We start from the raw sequence: 21,223 nt of genomic DNA, 5'->3' as shown, positions 1-21,223 counted from the left end.
TTAATTCTGTCTTTGAAACCCACCTGCACAGAGCGGAGAGCTGAGCAGTGCATCTGTAATGCTAGCGAAATGAGCAGGCCTCTAGGGGGCCGGGCGTTAGAACCAAATACCGGCCAGAATTAGAATCTCTGCCTCTGTGGCTATTCATAATGTCATTAACATAAAGGCAATTAAATGAGTTTTTAACCTTCAACCTCTTTTTGTTATTAATGAACATTGGACGTAAGGGAAGTGCGAGCGAGACCGCGGCGGTAATTATCTCCTCATCAGAGAGCTGAAACAGGCTTAAATAGGAAAGCAAAACAGATGATTATTGGAAGTGTTTGTAGCAGGGTGGGCCCGTGGGGGGGCTTCTTTAATTTAATCACATGACATGGAACCAGGAGGATTAATTAGATGGGCTCTTCCCCTCACTGGGCACAGTGGTGCCAGCCTGGAATACTGGCATCCTAGGATGCGAATAGAGATCTCTTCTCAGTCAGATTGTCACTGTGATTATTATGAACGACGCAGACCTGTCTGCGCGCCGTGGACATCCTCACGGAAACGCTCGCTCCATCTGTGAGGAATTTTACGGAGCACGAGGGAGCATGTGCTGTTTACTTACCGCCATCTCAGCTTTTATCTGTTTATTTTTACCGGCTGTTAGCCAAGAAAATATCATCAATAATGGCTTGCACTGACTTACATATGTTGAAACTTTGTAAATATTCTGTTGAGGGGGATCAAGGATTATTATGTGGGCACAAATCCATATTTTTTTGTCTGTTGAAAGACTGGGAATTTCGTTGTAAAATAATTACACAACTTTCGCACAGAGGGATCAAACTGAACATGCGCGTGACACGGATGATAAACTGTTTCTCCTTTAGCACCTTTGTGCGACACACAGGAGAAACTGGTTTATTTTTCTCAGAGATACAGAACATTAATCATAGCCATTAGTGTGTTTGTGTGTGCGCGCGTCGTGCATCGATGTGCGAGCGTCTGTCCTTGAGTTCCCGTGCTTGAACGGGTCCGCCATACAAACAAGCAATGACAGAGTTACAGTTTATCAACAAAAACTGGATGCATTTTATCAAGTGGCGAATCGATCCGAGCTCAAAGACAAAGCACCATGTTATCCTTACAGCTCTCCAGGCCACAGGGGTTTAACACGAGAGCCAAGACACCACCAACAAGAAAACACTTGAGCTAAAACACTACTCTCCCTCCTCCTCTTCCCTCTCTGCTTTCCCTCTGTTTTCTCTCCCTTACCTCATGCTCCCCAGACAATGTGCTTGGAGGTCACAGGTCATCATCACTGTGTTCTTGAGGTCTGCAAACAACTCATTATCGAGCCAGTGGTCTCATCGGGGCACAGGCTCTTGGGAAAATGATGTGGCAGTGTAGCATGCGGCTGCCCCTGTGAGTTTTGGTTGGTCCTGAGGGAAGACCTTGCTGTTTTTATGTGCCTCCCTCATGTTTAATCAATAATTAACTCATGTCAACCCACAGTTTACACACACATGCACATGCTAGGTGAGGATAAAAAGGGGGGGTAAAACACGGAAGCTTCTACCAACTGATATGGTTTTGAAGGAAATATTATGTATGAAACAAATTGGGAGAAATACTGAACTACTGCCAGTTTTTAATAAAAATCTTTATGATGATTTCACAAACTGAGTGTAATCGTATAAACACTGTGTCTGTTTAAAAAAAGAAAAATGCAATGCAGAACTGCGGATGTGGTTTCCAAATTGAAAACAAGTCCATGGTTATGGAGAGTGTGATATTTCACAGCTCTATCAACTGCTAACTAAGCTGTCAAACGAGTAGAATCGGCTCGATCTTACCCGACAAACAATACACAAATGAGCTATGGGCAATTTGCTGTGATTATGCGTGCAAATGGGTAGACTTGTTTTTAATTTGCTTTCCTTCGACAGAGTGTTAAAAAAGATTATCCCCTCATGTCCGCACCTCACTCTTATAGCCAAGAGCATTATTTGCTATGTGACAACAGAATAAAGAAACAAGTGTAACAAAAATTGAGAGTGAGAGAAAAAGAGAGAAGAGAGAGCGAGAAAGAGACGTTAAGATGTTTGAAACAAACATGTCAAAGAACAAAGGGAGAACGTCACAAGCATGTGCCTGCTATGAGGCTGTCCTACAGCCAAAAAGTGGTCTGCTGGAGTCCCCCTCTCAAACAGAGACCTGACAGAGGATAAATCTGTCTGGTCCAAGGTCAACCTGGAGTGAAAAGCCCCTCTGAACCTACTGACCCTTCAGTACATCCTGACATCTCTATTGCAGCTACAGGGACCCATTCTCGCTTATAAAAGTCTTACTTTAGTGTATATTCTTAGAATACAATGGCTCAAATATGAGCAGGGACTGTCAGTTAACATGCTAATTTTATAGTAAAGCTAATGTAAGGAGAATGTAATTGTAATAAAACCACAATTAAACGTGCTTGTTCTAATTCAGGAGTATACCATGTTTTATTTCACCATGACACCTTCACTGGCCTGAGATCTGAGGCTCAGATGTACTTAATTGACTGTCTACGTGTGATTAATGATAAGGACTTAAACATGCACATCCTGGACTTTCTGACCCAGAACTGAAAGGCAATTTAGGCTCAGAGGGTCATCTCAGGAGAAGCACTTATCTCTTTCTTACACCAAACTCCATGTTTGGAAGCAGTGGAGAAAGTTGAAAGGAAAAGAGCAGAAGACATGGGCACCAGGAGTCAGTGGACGTGTGAGACTTCACTCCACACAATGATTTCCCTACCCACCTGAATTCAACAATGATGAAGATATTTAAAGATGTTCAGTTCATTATCCTCTCACTGGCCTTTCAGTGAAGTCATTCAAGTGTTTATCTAAATCAATAACAATGGTCGGTAATTTGGTTAGCGCTTTATTTTAGGTGAATGTGATTTCACCAAGTACAACATGTTCCTGGATCAACATTCAACCCAATCAACCAATCAGAATTGAGGAATAAATTTACAGGAAATGTCTGTTTTAGGCTTACAACAACAGTTAGGTGCTTCTGCACCCTTGTTATTCATCTATCATTTTCCTCTGATTTTGGGGATACATTGTGGGTAGGATTAGGTTTAGGGCTAGGTATAGGGTTAGGTCTATGTTTTTGGGCAGTAATATTGTTCCCGGATCAACAAAAGATATTGATCCAGGAACATGTCTGACTTGGCAAAATCACGGCGACCCTTTATTTTACAGTCCTGATATGCATGTACATAACCTGATATGATATGCATGGGTACTAACCCTGAACCTACCCCTAAACCTAATCTTAACCAATGTAGTTACCTTATATTACCCTAGGTAAGTACACTGTAAATACATGCACATACTGTAAAATAAAGCTATGTTTACAGCTATGGAAAATAGCAAAATTAGAATTTTGTTTTTATTTTATTTAATTCTTCGATAACAAATGCAGTAATTGACTATTTCTAAATAATTGACTAGGTTTTAAAGGCAAAATAAAACTGGCAGTGTACTGAAGTTTCAGCAAACAGTTGATTTATTGATGTAGTTATCTATAAACACCGTAGTTATCCATTGACTTGTCACACTTTAAAATGGAGCCTTTGTTTTAGTCCTGTTGTACAAACCTGAATTTATTTGTTTAAACCTAATAGATACAACAAAAAGAAACCTTACTGTAGCTTAAGTTTTAGAGCATGGGTTCGATTCCCAGGGAATGTGTCAAAGTTGTTTTGGATAAAAGTGTCTGGCAAATGGATAATTGTAAATGTAAAAGGACCGAGAAGCATTTGAATTTGGGTTGCATGCACACATACAACATATTAAATAATTTGCCCCCTTGATGAAGTTACTCACTTTAATACACTATTAAGTATATCACTGTATATTACAACATATCATTTTATATGTTTAGCAATGACTGTTTACATTTTTTCTAGACTATAACGGAATAATTTTTTGTTGAATACTAAATTCTAACTTTTAAAATGATAATTATTTGCATTGTTCCAATTCAAATGGAATTAAGTAACAAACTGTAAATTGATTGCACGCAACGATAGTAAGTTATAAAAAAATGTGTAGGAATTATATGGACTTCTTCTAATTAAACAACTCTATGTTTTCTCTGTTACTGAATGCAAGTAATTCAAGTAATTGGCTTATTTAGGTTAACAAGATCTAGAGGTCTTATACCTTCCTGCACGGCTCTTCACTGTGCATGTGTGCAGCTGTTGTTTTAGTGGACGGCAAGGAGGAGACAGTCTCCACAGCAATCACATGTACTCAGTGTGATCTACAAGCAGCCACCCTGCGTGAACGAGTACGGCCTACATCAATCACTCTGCCACCAGACCTGGCCACCAACCACTGCTCAGATTAATGACAAGGGTCTGCTTAACATCATTAACGAAGGTTTTTAATCAACTCCCACCTCTTTCCTCCCCTACCAACCTGACCAATAGCTTAAACATGACCTGACCCAATAAAAATGGCTGCTGTTGCCAGTCACAGCAATGGCTCTTCCATCCAGCCGTGGAGGCTGGTGGGGTTGCCAAGTATCAACAGAATGGAAGAAAACAGACTTACAGTCAGGTCAATGAACAAGACAGGTCAAAAGGAGAGTTAATTTGAATTAGCAGCCGCACAGAAAATCAGCAGTTCTCTTCTGTGATGTCAGAGCCTTTAGCCAACCTCTGTAGTCTGCAGATGGATGATTATCATGTGGGGACAAGCAAGGAGCTTCCTGTCTTGACTTCACAAGGATGGTGACCATCTCAGGGCGTCCTTGGCCTGTGCTTGGAGGTTGGTACTGGAGCTGTAATGCAGCATGACCTACGAGGCTTGCCCACAAGCGCTGCCTGTCTTGAAAAGCTTGGCCAGACCCCCACGCAGACAGACAGTGCCCCACACAAGCCACAGGGCAGTGCGCATTAACACAGCGCTAATTAGCCAAAGCAGTTGCCATCCAATTATACATGCTTCAATCAAAGCTCAGAGGTCAAAGGGCGTTCACGGCTCTGTCCACCTCAAGCACAAACAGACTAAAAGGGATGCTCCACCCAAAAATCATTTACTTACCCTCATGCTGGCCCAGATGTGACTTTCTATCTTCAGATGCACACAAAGATTCTTAGAAAAATAATCCATCTGTTTGAGTCCATTTAGAGCAAGTGCATGGGATCTACAAAGTGGACGTGTCAAAAAACCACACAAAGTGAACACGACGGTAACCCATATGACCCCTGTAGATGAATCAGTGGTGTGTAAGAAAATACGTTAACACTTTATATAAGGGAACATATATTCACTATTAACTAAGAGTTTTCCCTCAATAAACTCCTAATTTGCTGCTTATTGCTAGTATAAGGTAGTTAGGTTAAGGGAGCTAGAATATGGCCATGCAGAATAAGGCATTAATAAGTACTAATAAACAGCTAATATGCTAGTAATATGCATGCTAATAAAAGACTAGTTAATAGCATTCCCTAATCTAAAGTGCTATCAAAAATACTATTTTTACTATTAACCATGCTTCCAGCCAGGCCAGGGGATATAGGCTACTATTTTTATGCCCCCATTTTTTTTAAAGTGAAAGGATGAATGCCTTATAAACAGTGACATTTAAGACTTGCATTTAATTCACCCCAAAATGGGCCATTTGCACATTTTCAGGTAAGTTCTGCTACTTCATGGAGTAAGGATAATTATGAAATTAATATTAGCCACAACAGAGGTGCAAATTTTGCAATACATAATTCAAATTTTACAAATTAAATAAACCGCAGCAATTAACATTTTGTCAGAACCTCTAGTAAATTACAAGCTATTTGTTTAGTTGTCTACTGAGAATCATAGGAGAATATGATCTCTATTTGAAAACCAAAAAAAACCAAAAGAGATACATTTTTCCAGAATTGTACATATTCCTATGTTTGACTGATTGTTTCTCCCATGGCAGTGACGGGCAAATGTAATCCCTCCCTCCCCCTCCCCCTCCCCCTCCCCCATACCATTTACAATTTTTATATATAGTGAAAAAAATCCATTATAAAACACTCGTGCTTTTAAGCCAAATACAAACTGAAATGACTCTCCGCAATCTCTGATCTCGGGTTTTCTCTGTATTAGTGCTGTTTTAAACTTGCTGTTTGAACGCGTTCCTTTACTGGATCCTTGGACTGAAAAGTTTACAGGAGTTTACCGGTTTAAAAATATCTGATCGCAAAAACCTGGTCCTTTTGATTTTTCTTTTCATATTATAATGTACTGATTCAAATTAGAAATCAATAATTAATTATTATTTTGCCATCTTGTCTGGGGACAAAGCAGGCGCGCAATCATCAATCATATTTAAAGGGAAGCCAGCGTCCTGACCGCATCACTGTCTTTACTGGGTGTTTTTAGGGAATATTTGCATTTATTCACAGACGATTTGATTAGCGAATCATGTGGTGGACTGTCATTATTTTGGCTAATGCGAGACACCACTGAATGCGCATCAGAGGGTATTTAGAAGTAGGTATAGGCTACGCAGCCGACTGATAAGCCTTATACCTGAATATACCCTGCACTACACCACTGAGACTGACGAAACCATACATCAACAGATTCTTAGCTTATTGACAAATATCTGATCTTGTAAGATGTTCTCCCTTTACACAGAGCACTGTCCCACTAAACATTAGACGTCTGACGGACGTGCAGATTATGTCTATATTGCGTCCGTCGGTCCAAGACCAATTCTGCACGTCTACACGACGTGCAAACTAGGTCCGCTATTTGGACGTCTAACCAAGACCCCATTTGGACGTCAATATGCAGTTCTACATTTGAACGTCGGACTAGGTAACTTTTTTTGGACGTCGAAGACATGTGCAGAAAATTGACATTATTAATGAATGTAATATTTATTTTATTTAAGACAAATATCAACATTGTTCTTATCAGCATGGTTAATGAATATCAATATAGGTTACCTGTGATGAAACATTATTTGTTATTTAAATATTTATTTATTGAGTACATGATGTCTAAAATGAGTTTAAGTTTGATGTAGAAAAGACGTCCACAAAGACCACATTTGGCCTACAATTAGCCCTTATACAGAGGTCCTGTGGACGTCAATACTGGACGTTCATTAGACGTTGGAAAAAAGACGTCATCTGGCGTCACAGTCTGCACCTTAAGGGGACCAAAATTGGACGTTCAAAAACGAAGTACAAAAGACGTTGTTTGGACGTGTCTTTGCTCACTGGGGTACGCGTGATCGCCAAATCGAAAGTGAAAGTGAAAGGCGCGAGCGCTCATTCAAAAGCATTTCAATTTCGCGCATGTTGATAGCGGCTCCCTGATGCGCGAAAATACAGTATTAGCACGTATTTGGGTGTGGGCGGTAAGAAAACGAAAAAGAAAAAATATATGAACCTCCATTGAATATCACAACAATTTTGTGATTGGCTGTTATGTGTGGGGCCAGGGTGGGCCAAGCTTCTGACTGGGTGGGCCAGGCCCACCCTGGCCCCACCGTGGAGCCGGACCTGCTTCCAGCCAACAGTGACACACGGGTTAATGAGTTGATGCATGAGTCAGCACATTGTGAAGCATGACCTAAGCGTGTTGAAACTTCTCAGTTTTTGCAAGAGTTTCAAAATGCACTTAAATTTCACTTCACAGCATGCTGATTTTTATGTCTAACGAATACACTTAGGACAGCTGGCCAGAACCAATGGTTCATAGTTTAAAAAGTTTAAAATATTAGATGATTTTTTTTTTTTTTTTCTCACACGCACCTATTGTTTCACTTCAGAGAACACACTGATTCATCCACTGGGTACATATGATTACTGTCATGTTAACTTTTTTTTTTCGTGTGTGGTGTTAATTTTGAAGATCCTGCACTTGTATTATATGGACCCACAGAGATGGATTATTTTTCTAAAAATTTTTGTTTGTATTCATTTGAAGAAAGAAAGCCATGTACATTTCAGACAGCATGTGAGTGAGTAAATCATTAGAGAATTTTCATTTTTGGGTGAAGAGTATCTCTTTAAATATCCTGAACTCCCGATAAAACAGTACAAGCATGCAATAGGGGACACAAATTAGCTTGTTAAATAAATCTACCTCATGTCCTCCAATTTGTCCTTTCTGTAAAGGATCTGATCAAAATGCATGTTTAGACCATTTATTATGATTCATACCTAGCCATCTTTTTTCAAACCCCCTCTCATTGCCTACAAAGATGGCACTGTAGACTGCCTCAGTGATATACACTGTCATCTGTCACCTTAATGGGAGAATTTAATGCTACATTAATTACACAACAGAGACTGCATAGCCGGCAGCCACCTTGTGGTCTTTTTTTCTCTTCCTCTCCACAGCGGTAGTTGAAACGGGATTACTTGCTGTCATATTAATTTGCCTCTGCATCATTTCAGTTCTTAATACAATATGGACCTGATATCTAATTATTTGTATAGCTAGTGTAGCTTGATGTGAATTAATTTTATCACAGTCCAGATGAAAGCTCGAAACGTATGCTGTTCGTGGATAAGAGCCTGCAGTGGAAGGCTCGGTTTATAGTGTTTGCCAATTAGTAATGCTGGTTTTTAAAGAGCAGAAGGCAGCATCCCCAGTTGGGACTGAGGCAGGGAGGGGGGCTACTTAATCTGAAGTGTCTCAGTAAAAACTCAGCAGGTTCGGTACATATAAGGTCCCTGAGCTCACATCAAGCTCAACATACAGTGCAGGCTCAATATAAATGAATTAATCAAGCCATTCATAAAATAATTACTAATTTGAAAAGAATCTTTCATAGCATGCAGTATTAAACATCAAACTGATGACTAGCCTTTGGGCTGTTAAAGCAGGAAGGAATTTATTAATATATGTCTTATTGCTTGGGATGATGAAGTTAAAAGAATATTATGTGTTCAGTGCAAGCACTGACAGCACTTGTGGCATAATAACACACTTTAAATACTAACAAATTCAGTTTACTTAAAAAAAAAAAGTTTGGAAACTGTCTTATTTTTGTTGTTTTTTCAATGCAAGCTTTAAAGGGAAAATTGAAATCAGCTAAATGTAAAGAAAGCAAATGCTTCCTGAGTAAATTAAGTAATAAATATCCAATTTTAACATGATATTAGTGTGGAAAAGAAATTGCTTACTTAACTTTTCTATAATGTAATATCCAATTTTCATTTGTTACAATGGCAATGCAACACCTAAAACCTTAATATGATCATAAAGATGATCATAGTACATCACTGCAACGTAAATCTTTGCTTTGGTTACCCTTTATTTTAAGATTTTTTTGTTACAACAGTTGTTTAATTATACAATTAAGTACTGAGTAGTTGCTTGCAAGTTCTATGGTTATTATATATTTACTTTTGTGTGTGTGTGTGTGTGTTGGGGGTATTCAGCATTATGCCTCAAATGTTTTAGATTGAGCTTAACTTGCATTGAACCCAGAAAAAAAGGAAAAAAAGAAACTTTAAAAGCCAGCTTTAAAGCAGCAGTGCTGGTGCGAGCCGATGCCGCTGCATCAGTGTTGTGTTTGTCTAAGGGGAGTGTGTTCTCTCTGATGGCAGCCATATTTATATTCTGCTCACAGAGCACTGATCATCTGCCACCATCTGCATAGTTTTACTGCCTGTGATCAGTACGCAACTACAACAGCCTGTCAGCAGGCTTTACAATGCTGTTACAGCGCCACAGTGCCACATCAAGCAGCCCTCTCCTATCATAAATGCCATCTCTTCACAACACACAGCTCTTTCTCTTTCTCTTCCCTCATCTCCTGTCTCTACCCCCCTGCTCTCTCTGCTCTGTGTCTGACTGAATGAGGAGTGTTTCAGTTTTGTACGCTCTCTGAACAGCCCCAGGCCAAAATCTGACCATAGCTTTGCAGCACACCTTGCCCCAACAGTCACATAAAGTTAAGCTGTTTCTGTGCTGTGCATTTAATACATTTAGTGTTGCTCTCAAGGGTTCGTGAAAGCGTATGGGGAGCTATGATACAAGATGTGAGCGATATCTATCGCTCATGGAGAGTATTTGAAGAAAATACATATTTTTACAGTAGGTCTCCCAAAGAGCAAATCATTTCTCATGAATACACAAAGCATCTTCCTTCTAGCCCTGAAACGAAAGCACACAAGCCTGAACGACGTTTACCTTTAAATCCTGACTGAAACTGATACCCTGTCTCCAAGTTGAAGAAAAAGCAGAGACAAAACGTGCTTTTAAACGTTGTCGGTTTCTGAATTTCTATCCCTAGCCATCCTTCCTACACAATCGAAATCCCCCGTGACGAGTTTAGCATATTGTTTGTGAATAACATCCGTCTGGGTTGGTGGGGAGTACCTGGCATTGCCCCTTTGGCTGTGTAAAACATCTTCGCGCTCCGTTCTGTCTTGCTCGCGGTTATCTCTGTCTATTCTTTAAGGAATTTCTTCTGCATTACAACAGCCTCTGTGACAAGCCTAGAGATGTTACAGAGAGAGAGAGAGAAAGGGAGATCCTTAGGGAGGGCTTATTGATTTGTGAAATGCATTCTAAAGGGTCCCCGGCCCGTTTTACTGTGGGGCAGTTGGGTTTAACAAGGACTTTGAACTCCTCGCAAGCAGGAACCGGCTCTAAAGAGGCTGTGAACGGCAAAGAGCATTATGGTAGTCTAGAGGATACTAGGGGTCTTTTCCACATGCCATGCTAGCGGAAGAAGCCACTCACAGGGGCTTCCTCAGGCCTCGGCTCTAATGGGAGGAGAGGATGTTGGGTGAAAAATGCTCAGCCCAATCACGCATGCAAAAAACATGAGTGCCAATGGGGTATTCTGATTACAAAACAACACTGGGGAAGAGCAGAAAACGAGGGGAGGGGGGTGAAGGAGTCACGGTTAATAATATCATGAAGGCAGAGGGAAGAGGAAGAGTCTGCTTATAGGTATGGGGCTAATTAACAGAGTTTTGTCTGCGCAAGGAATCCAGGGCAGAAAATAATGCTCTGATTCAATATTCCCTAAAGATTGTCTTCAAAGCTAAAACAGGGGCTATTAAACGCATCAGAAATTATAATAATAATGCGAGCTCGTGCGACACTGCTGGCGCTTTCCGGCTCTTTCAGAGGGAGGACCTGCTGTGTTTTATCCCTGCCTGTGAGACACGGAGGAGAAAGTGCCTCTAAAACACATCAACCTGATTACACGCTCTCCCATGGTTCATGATATGATAATAAGGATGCTGATGATGCAAACACCATTATTGCAAATTACACTAGAAACAAGGCATGAAAACGATGCACAGAGGCGTTAAAACGTTGCTCACTTCTCCATTTCTCGACAATGTGCCGTTAAAAGATATTTTGTGCATTCTTTCTTCCAGTCTAATTGCAGTCAGCGTACATTCCCAACTCTGTGATTTGCGCTGTGGGCACCGTAATAACAAATAAATGAAACTCTCTGACAGTCTGCTAATGACTTGTTATTGAAGTTAGAGCGAACATTACATTGTAATTTAGGTCCATTCACAGTTTTTGCTCTGCTCTCTTCGTCTCTCTCTCTCTCGCTATCTATCTTTTAACACATATGTATTGCACACCACAGCACCCAGGGCACAACAAAGAGGGCAGATTAAAAGAAATAAGGCTTATATTTACAGGCCTACTCTGGATTCAAGCCACACAAGTAATTAAACTCCTTAACAAATGCTCTGTCAGTGTGTGACAGAACACCGCAGGATACCTGCATGTGTTGACGAGGTGATTTACAGCGACGGTCAAGTTTAAAGAACACATTCAATTGACCCGAACACCTCGACAGGCAGATTCGTCTTAACAATTGCACTCACAGCATCCCCACCTCTGTATACTTTCCATTTATCAGGAGTCCAGATGAGACTTGACTTATCTAAATGGGGTTTTCGCGGGATGGATAATGACTAATCTATGCTCAAGTGTCCCAAGGCCAATTAGACCTAATTGAAGTGACATATTTTCATCTGTGAAAGAGTGCCGTGTTATTCACGATAATTAATGTGTAATTATAGCCTTATTAAGTACTTATTACACTGTAATTACTCCTGTTGTGGCAGAAAATGATAATTGATACCTGACTTATTCTCTGAAAAAGAGAAATGTGTCATGTTTAGTACTATAACAATTGAGTACAATAATGCTTGAAGCTGTTGTGGAGAGATTTTTCTTTTGTTTATTTTGCACCAAGTGCAGGTGTTTGGTGTTAGACTCTTTCTCTTATTGGTATTGACCTGCTGCTCTCCTGGCCATCAACCCTCCTCCCAAACAAAAGAGAAGCTGTAAGATCCGTTCCCCTCTCTGCCGGCAAGGAGGATCATGCCTTGTGCTATTTTTCTCACTCTCTCTCTCTCTCTCTCTCTCTCTCTCCTCCTCTGTCTTTTCGTCCTCCCTCCAACTGTCTGCTCAGATTTCATTAAGTCAGGAGGAAACAGGACTGGAAGCCATTGCTGGGGATCCACTCCTATTAGGGCGCCTATTATCATCCCAAATCAGTCACGTTTTAGCATTTAAGTGCTGAAAGTTCACGCCAGATTTTCCAGAACTGCACCCTGAGGTATGGAGGGTGCATCAAACAGGAATAGAAAAAGTGTTCCTCTCAATTCCCTCTTCACAGCTTCTGCTAAAAACACTTTTTTCTTTTCATCGTCTACCAAACCAAGTGACTGCTTGCAAAATTGCAGCGGATTTCACAGGGCTGAAGTCAAGGGGTGATGGGATGCTTGCTGAAAGAGCCTGGCACAAGTAATGAGTGTTCACAATGTTAAGTAAATGAAATGCTCTGTTACAAATACTCAGCTCAGTGATTTTCCTTAAACTGCTCCAAATTTCAAGTCTACAAATTTTGCACTTGGTGTCCTTTTCCTTTCTCTACAGACATCAATAGATACTTCATAAATATAAAAAAATATAACACACACACACCAATTAAAAAATCTGAAAATTCAGCTTTGCCATTACAGGAACAAATTGCATTTTAAATATGTACTAAAAAAGAAAACAGTTTAAATTGTAATAGCATTTCACAATATTACTGTTTACACAGTTTTTTGTTCAATTATTATTCAAATTGCATTTATTTGATAAAAATACTGTAAAAACAGTAATATTGCTAAATATCATTAAAATGTTTCTTTTTTTGCTTTAATGAATTAAAAAATGTAATTTATTCCCTATCAAGCATCAGAGATGTATTTCAAAAACATTAAATAAAATCTTAATTATTCCAAACTTTTGGTGGAAGTATATTAAGTATACCTTTTAAAAATCCTGCTATGTACGTCTCATTTCATATTATCACTTTCTCTGAAATATGTACTGTATAGTAGTGCCTTCAATAATAAAGGTGAATATATATATATATATATATATATATATATATATGTGTGTGTGTGTGTGTGTGTACAGTATACACACACACACACACACACACACACACATATATATATATATATATATATATACACATACATACACACACACATTGAAATCTAGGATTAGCCATCACAACTGTAGGCCTACATTTTATAATAGATCTGAATTGAACATATCGAACATGACAGTAAGTTACACATGCTGAGAGTGACATAAACACAACTATTTGCAATCTTGAAAACCAACGTACACGAACACATGCCACACTCAATCTCCAGAAAACACACATGCATGCAGACGCTTCAAACCCTGTGCTAGTATTCATACACAAATGCTTACACTCTCACTCTCACACATATATAATTGAGATTTTTCACACAAGGACACAGAGAGCCTGAAGCCAGTGCTTAATTGCACCAGCTATCATTAGAGGGGAAAATCAACAATTTTAAAAATACACCAAGCACCTTTCATCTTCTCCCCTCTCTAATCGCACCAGTAAGAGGCATGGAGAAGAAGAGCTTGATGTAGTCAAACTATCTAAACAGCGCCGGCGGGTGCTGGCGCAATCAGCCGCTCTGAAGTCGATACTACAGGACGTGTCCGTGTGATGTGCGGCCTGTTCCCTCACTGTCAGGGCTCCGCTGGGAAATGTGATGTGACCTGTATCTCGTATTGGGCACATTTCCCCCCTGGTGAATACAGCTCTAAACGGAACCCAGATTCAGAGCGTTAGCTACACTGCTCAGCCAGCACCGCCACACGATTTGTTTGTTTGTTAAATGTAATTTGATGTAGTTTTCATCTGCTGTGCTCCTCCCCCCAACAAACATTCATGTCATGGAGTGAGAAAGAAAGAGTGAGAGAGAGTGAGAGAGAGAGAGAGAGAGAGGGAGAGAGAGCGCGTTTTCTTGTCTTCCTCTGACTGAAAGGCTGCCTTCGCTCCCCCTGAGGGAAATGGGATAATGAGGATCTGTATGCCTCCGTTCTGTCTCATTTCAATTGGAAATGCCGCACACACTCTAGCAGTCACACACCCTACACTTTGGGTCGGTGATGGCCGTATTATCGTCCCTCGTTTCTTGTCTGACAGTCCATCATGTCCACACATGCACACACACACACACACACACAAACACACATCTCCTCGTCGCACTCGCTTTTTTAAATGCTGTATGTTGGCCACCGTTCTGTTTTCACACAAATTCAGTGGAGATAGCAAATATTTTCTTTAGCATTCAAGCTCACTTTCTTTTGCCATACTTTCTTTATACGTGTTTGTGTATTTATTTGTTAGCTTCTTATCCTCCTATTATATAATTTTTGTGCAAAATGGCTTATTAACAAGTTATTTCTTAATTTGTTTCACGAGTACTTGGGACTAATTAAGTAACTAATTTAGAAAAAATTACATAAAGTCTTACATTTCAGGGTTTATATACTAAAACTAGCCTAAAAGTAATCAAGAAAATAAAAATACAAAAGTAATTTAAAAAATTTAAAAGAAAAAAAACCTACAGTGAAGTTGTGTAAATGAAATACATTTATTTATTTATTTATTTATTATTTATTTGTCTGTCTGTCTGTCTGTCTGTCTATCGTGATTTATGCTGATTTTTTTTTTCTTTAAATGCAGATGTAACTTAATTTATGAACGTTTTTGCATACTTCTGGCAATATGTCCATAAATATCACTGCTGAAACTATTTGTGATTTTTTACATTTTTATTAAATAAATTCAAAATAAGTTTGACAATACGTACACACACATAAAACTGAAAATTAATTGTTCATCTTGTAATATTCTGAGCTAATCGATCATTTAATTTAATTTAAAATGGCACTAAAGGTAAAAAAAAAAAAACAAGTTCATAAAATAAAACATTAAAAAAACACAGCTGAAATATGAACTAAACTAAAATGAAAAATAATCTTGAGAAATATATAGTAAACATTAAACTGAGAATACATTAAAATAAAATTTTACACCTACACTGAAAAAAATGATTCATTGAATTTACTAATTTTTTTTTAAGGTAAGTGGTTGCAATCAATTTATTTTAGCTACATTTAAATAAACAAATTTAGTTGACTAACTTTCAACATATTTTTTTTAATTAAATGTAGCTAAAATAAATTATTCGCGACCACTTACCTTACATTTTTTTCAGTGTATCTTCTAACGTTCCTTCTTAGCAGAATAATTTGATGATCTTCTGTCTTTAAAGACTTAGTAAGAAAGGGGAGAACCTATATTTTATTGTGTAAATACTTCAGCTTAGCAATTAGCAGTGATGGCAGAGATGGTCATCTGGTATGTGACAGTAAAGGTCAAAGGTCTAGTGATATTTGTGATGGCATGGTCCAGCTAGCTGCCAATTTAACGGCAACGGTCCTCACCTATTATCCTTATTATTGACAAATGCATAACAGTGGTGTCAAGCACTCATGGTTATCTGCTTGCCTTTCTCTCTGATGCCAGCCCCCCTAGAGTAAACGGCAGATAAACATATTCTCTTCAAACAATCCCAATGACAGCCAAATAGCCTGCTTGTCGCTTGTAAAAAACCCTCTAATGATGCGTGTCGAGGGAGCGGCCTGCCTCCTTGTAGGAGACGAGTCCCTTGTGTATGAGGACGAAGGAGGGGGGGGGGAATAATAACAATTCCTAAAATATTCCTAAACTCAAAAGTCCCACAACACACATGCAAAAAATCCTACTCACCAAACCTTTTCAAGATCTAGCACATTTTTAATGCCTTATATCTTATTCCCATTTTCTTCTCCTCCTGTTTGTCGCCCTTCCCTTCACATGCACAGTCAACATCCATTAGGCTAACCATTAAATTGCAACTTTTATAATCTCGTCCCAGCCATAGCAGAGAGCGGGATTTTAATCACAGACAATTGGACATGATGGGTACATGCGCATCAGAGTAGAGGCCTTCCTGTTTGAACTTAGTCTCTGCTCGAGATTTGTCTCGAGTGAGTTCTGGCTTCTGCTTAGTGCTCCACTTTTCGTAATTAGAGCTGAAACGTTGACGAGACTCTCAGAGAAGCAAGCCGTTATTTTCGAAGCGCAAGTCCTGATACATTTTCCCCGAGGAGGGGGTGAGAGGTAATACGCAAATTCATATCCATGTTATTTTTATTCATTTTCGCTAATGTGATGCTGTGTTAAACATCACACTACTTCCCTCACCATCAGCACAATCAGAGCGCACTACTCCACCAATTAATGGTGAGAGGAAACGCAAGGGTCCGCTAAGCTAGCTTTTATCATCATATCATCAAAATCATGTTAACAGATTTTTGGTAATGAAGTGGCTGATGACACTCATATGAATCCTGCCATCAAAATGCTCCTCGGATCTGATGAATGAGACATTTGCAATTAACAGGAACTGGTGGCATCATTTGAACTTTTTTATATATGTGATTGATCCATTTCATACGTGCTAGTTCTGAATGAGGTGTTTTTTTTTTTTAGATCTCAGCTGTATGCGTATCTTGGGCAAATGCTCTGAAATCTGAACAGGTATACTGTTAAAACCTCACATTTCTAGGCAATAGCTAAAGAGCTGGTGAAGCAGCCAATGAGAGAGCGAGAAGCCTGTGTGTCTTAATGACGAGACAGACAGAGCGCTAACGGCTCTTGATTAGCTCCGTTTATCTCTAATTAATTACCTTTACCTAATTAGACACCCTGTTTTGGCTAGACACAGAGTCAAGTAGACTAGATTATTAGCGTGCTCATTGGGCCTTTACAAAAGGCTGAAATTAATGTAACGTTGGGAAAGAATCCTCTGTTTTAATTGCGCAGGTGTTGCCTTATGGCACCGCTTTATCATCCGCTGGCTTCCCTGGATTATTAGTGGGGTTTTGTACAGGGGGACTATTCTGTGAAATTCACCTTGGCAACGGCTCATTAGTTTGGCTTGTTATTGTATTATTTATTACATTTGGCCTTCCCCCTATTACACAGATTGATTCATGGCTCCTCTCTCTCTCTCTCTCTCTCTCTCTTTCACACACACACACACACACACACACACACATTCTGTCTCTATCTCACCCCTGTTCTCTGTGGTTTTATGGCATGGCTGGCTGAGGTGACTAAATGTGACCCTGGAAATACTTTAGCAGTTTTACAGCTGAAAAACGAATATCAGTTTCCAAGACATGAAAAATTATCAATTGTCAAATGATCACTAAATTTAAAAAAAAAAAATGTCCCTAATCAAAAAAAAAACTGGCAGCAATGTTTAACTAAACAATATGCCATGAGAGGCTGTGGTAAATTCACTGTAACATAATATAATATAATATAATATAATATAATATAATATAATATAATATAATATAATATAATATAATATAATATAATATAATATAATATAATATAATATAAGAAGAATCTAATAAACAGCTGAAAAGAATATCAGTTTCCAAGACATGAAAAAGTATCAATTGTCAAATGATCACTAAATTAATGAAAGACACCATTATTTAACAATACTTCTACTACTAATAATAATAATAACAATAATAATGGTGGTAGTAGTAACAACAACAACAATATATAATAATAATAATCATCATCATCTAATAAACTCTCCTGCTGGGTAATATAATTCTTTGGCATGAATGTAGATTATGTATCATATATTCAACATATCACCTAACTAATATTAATGTATTGATAACATGTGCAGTTGCAGGTTTTTAATCTGCATTTTACAATCACTTTGAATTCAGCTCATCCAATCATATTTCTGATTCGGAAGCTAACCGTTTTATGTTTTTTTCATAATAATTTTCCATAGTAGCATAAAGAAACTGATCCTCAAAAGCTTACAATAATAAAGAAAATAAACCTGGAACCTTGAGCAAAGTTCCTACATTTTGTCCGGACAATAGCTTAATCAAAGATTCTGTTTTAACTTATAATTCTAATAAGCTTTATATATGTCACCCCCTCCCCCTCCATCACATGAATATTATTACAACAGAATGTGCATATATAACGCGTATGGTGCACATGTAAAATTGATCACAGGCATTATGCATGGAAACAGGCATAAGAAGGCAAAGACACCTTCCTCGACCAGCTCTTGACATCAAATGAGGGAGTTGTTGAAGCATTACAGGTCTGCATGGAGCAATGAATATTTAAACACGGGATTAACAATTAACATGGTCCTCTCACTTTCACGGGCTAAATAACAAGTAGTTTTGCATCAGAGAATGAGACCTTGAATGATGGAAACATGCAAGGTGAAATAATGATTTAATTCATTTCCGCACCTGGTGTGGTTTGATCTTGCTTAGTCAGGCTAAATATATCTTACGGATAACCACAGACCCCGGAGATGTAAAATACTGTTTGATTGTGTCTATTACAGCTATGGAGTTCTGGCAATAACTCTGAATTCAATCATTTTCAAATACTTCCACTATAGTGAATAATACTTCTTTCCAATTGTCTGTTTACTCTGTTGTCATTTTAATATTTAAAGAGTAGTTTTAATATAAAAAGAATAGCTTACCCAAAAATGAAAATCTTCATGTTTCTCCAGACCTTTCTTCTGTTTTAAATTTTCTTAAGATTTTCCCACAATCCTGGACCTGATTATTAAAATGAGAGAGAGTGGGTAAAAAAGAAAGAACAGGAAATTTAAAAGAAATATTATGCACTGGTCAAAATGATGAAATAATCCAAAATGCTCAAATCAGTGTAAACACATCACAGACTTGGCCTGACAGTTCATTCCACTGGAAGGCAAAGACATGCCATGACATGAAAAACGTTAGCCTTTTGAAAATGGCTATTGATTGTAAATGTCACTGTATAAACCTTGTGCAGGTTGACAGCTTACTGTTAGATGACTTAGAAAATGTCTGAGCTGAAAAATATCACTACAACCATCATTTTCGGTGGCCAGGGGGAAGGAAGCGGGGGAATGGAAGGGTTTAAAGGATAAAAATAAGATGCACCTGTGACAAAGATGCATCGACTTGCGTCATGTACAAAGAAAGATGCCCTTGACCAGAGCTAGTGCAGGCTGAAGGTAAAATGCTGGCATAGTTTTTCAGCTTTGATTGCCAGGGCTTCTTCACCCATCAAACTCTGACTCATCACCAGCTGTTTTCTCTTTTTTCCTGAATCCTAATCATGTTGGGGTGAACCATGGCTGACAGTTTCAGAAAGCTGGGTCCAGAGTGAGGGTCTGTCACACACAGGATAGGGAACTTCTGATTATATCTATAATAAGAGCATGAGAAGCAAAACCACCAATTAAACTTTCTTGCATAGTCTGCTAATATTTGGCATATTTAAAATAAATACATTTGCTAAAACTATTTACTTTTTAATTATGAGATCACTCAACATGCAAAAAGTTGTTAATTATTTGTCGTTGAACAGTTGTGCATACAGATATATATATATATAGGCGAATTATACTCTATTTAAAATTATTTCTTTTTTTTTTTTGTAAATTTATTAGTGCTGGGCAACGATTAATCGCGATTAATCGCATCCAAAATAAAAGTTTTTGTGTACATAATATATGTGTGTGTATTGTGTGTATTTATTATGTATATATGAATACACACCCATGTATGTATATATTTAAGAAAAATGTGTTATGTTTATATATTAAATATATTTATATATCATATAAATTATATTAATAAATATATACATGTAAATCTTTTCAAAATATATACTGTATGTGTGTGTCTTTATATACACATAATAAATATACACAATACACACAGATATATTATATAAACAAAAACTTTTATTTTGGATGCGATTAATCGCGATTAATCGTTGCCCAGCACTAAAATTTATGTTTTCAGTTAAACACTGCACCTTTAATCACGATCCATTAAATGAAAATTCCTTATTTTCTAGAGCCCAAAATTGTTCTGTTTACATTATAAAGAATTCATTTAATAACAATTATCTAACCTTGATTTCATTGCTTCTTTTTTGTTAGCTTGTAGTGTAGCTGTACATTTAACAACTTTAAATTATATGTAGGTTGTAGCTCCAAAAAATGCTACAGTTTTAATGTAGCTTCCCTGTATAAAGGCTATAGATTCATGTAGTTACTAACTGTACAGGGATTATGCATCACTTTCAAACCATCTGATTCACCTGACATCCTCCAATCAGCATGACTAATTAGTACAGACGTCTCCATTGCACAGCTTTCTGTGTTGTCTTCAGTTCACTTCCCGCTTGACAAAGGCTTTTATTTCATCAGCTATCTGTAAGCAATCACCCAAACTGACAGTATCTTATTGAGGCCTGTCTCTGTCTCTTTCTGCAGCACATTGCTCTGAGAGAAACACAGTCTTGCCTTGCTCACTCAATCAGAATGGGTGAAATTAACAAAAATGGAATGACACAATCTGTCTTTAGCGATTTAATGTCATTCGTCTCAGCAGCGGATGGGAATATTCCCAGCGGCCTTAATTTGTTAAACGTACAGCAGGTATTTAATGTGGGATGAAAGCTGGCGTGCATCATATTACGAATAAAAAAATGAGGGACATGTGTCTTTGGAAAACGAGACCTCGCTGTTAGAAATCTCTGTTTACAAACACAAGAAAGGAAATCAGGCGTCATCAGTGGAAGAGGAGACGGCTTTGATCCGCTGAGACATTGCGGTGTCACTTTTAAAGTCGATTAAGGACCATTAAAGTGTGTCTGCATGTGGGACTGTTCATTTCAAACATTTAGTGATTAAAGACCATTCATGTCCTACTGTAAATCTGCCATAATGACAGCT

The 21,223-nt window shown here is 38.3% G+C and overlaps 1 protein-coding gene across 2 annotated transcripts in view; it reads right to left on the bottom strand.

The window, feature by feature from the left end:
- Nucleotides 1–21,223, bottom strand: part of barhl2 (BarH-like homeobox 2) — a 44,990-nt gene that overhangs the window by 19,922 nt on the left and 3,845 nt on the right. Inside the window, exons 2-3 of one of the 2 annotated variants that reach the window (XM_058777874.1) lie at nt 19,416–19,648; nt 18,968–19,046 (exon numbers count right to left, since the gene is read on the bottom strand). The gene's annotated coding sequence lies outside the window, so the exon portion shown is untranslated. Of the gene's footprint in view, nt 1–18,967; nt 19,047–19,415; nt 19,684–21,223 lie in introns of both variants that reach the window. The other variant, XM_058777875.1, reaches the window with a different exon arrangement.

This window comes from Onychostoma macrolepis, chromosome 06 (genome assembly GCF_012432095.1).
Source record: "Onychostoma macrolepis isolate SWU-2019 chromosome 06, ASM1243209v1, whole genome shotgun sequence".
Lineage (NCBI taxonomy): Eukaryota > Metazoa > Chordata > Actinopteri > Cypriniformes > Cyprinidae > Onychostoma > Onychostoma macrolepis.
This window is presented reverse-complemented; position numbering and strand designations above follow the sequence as displayed.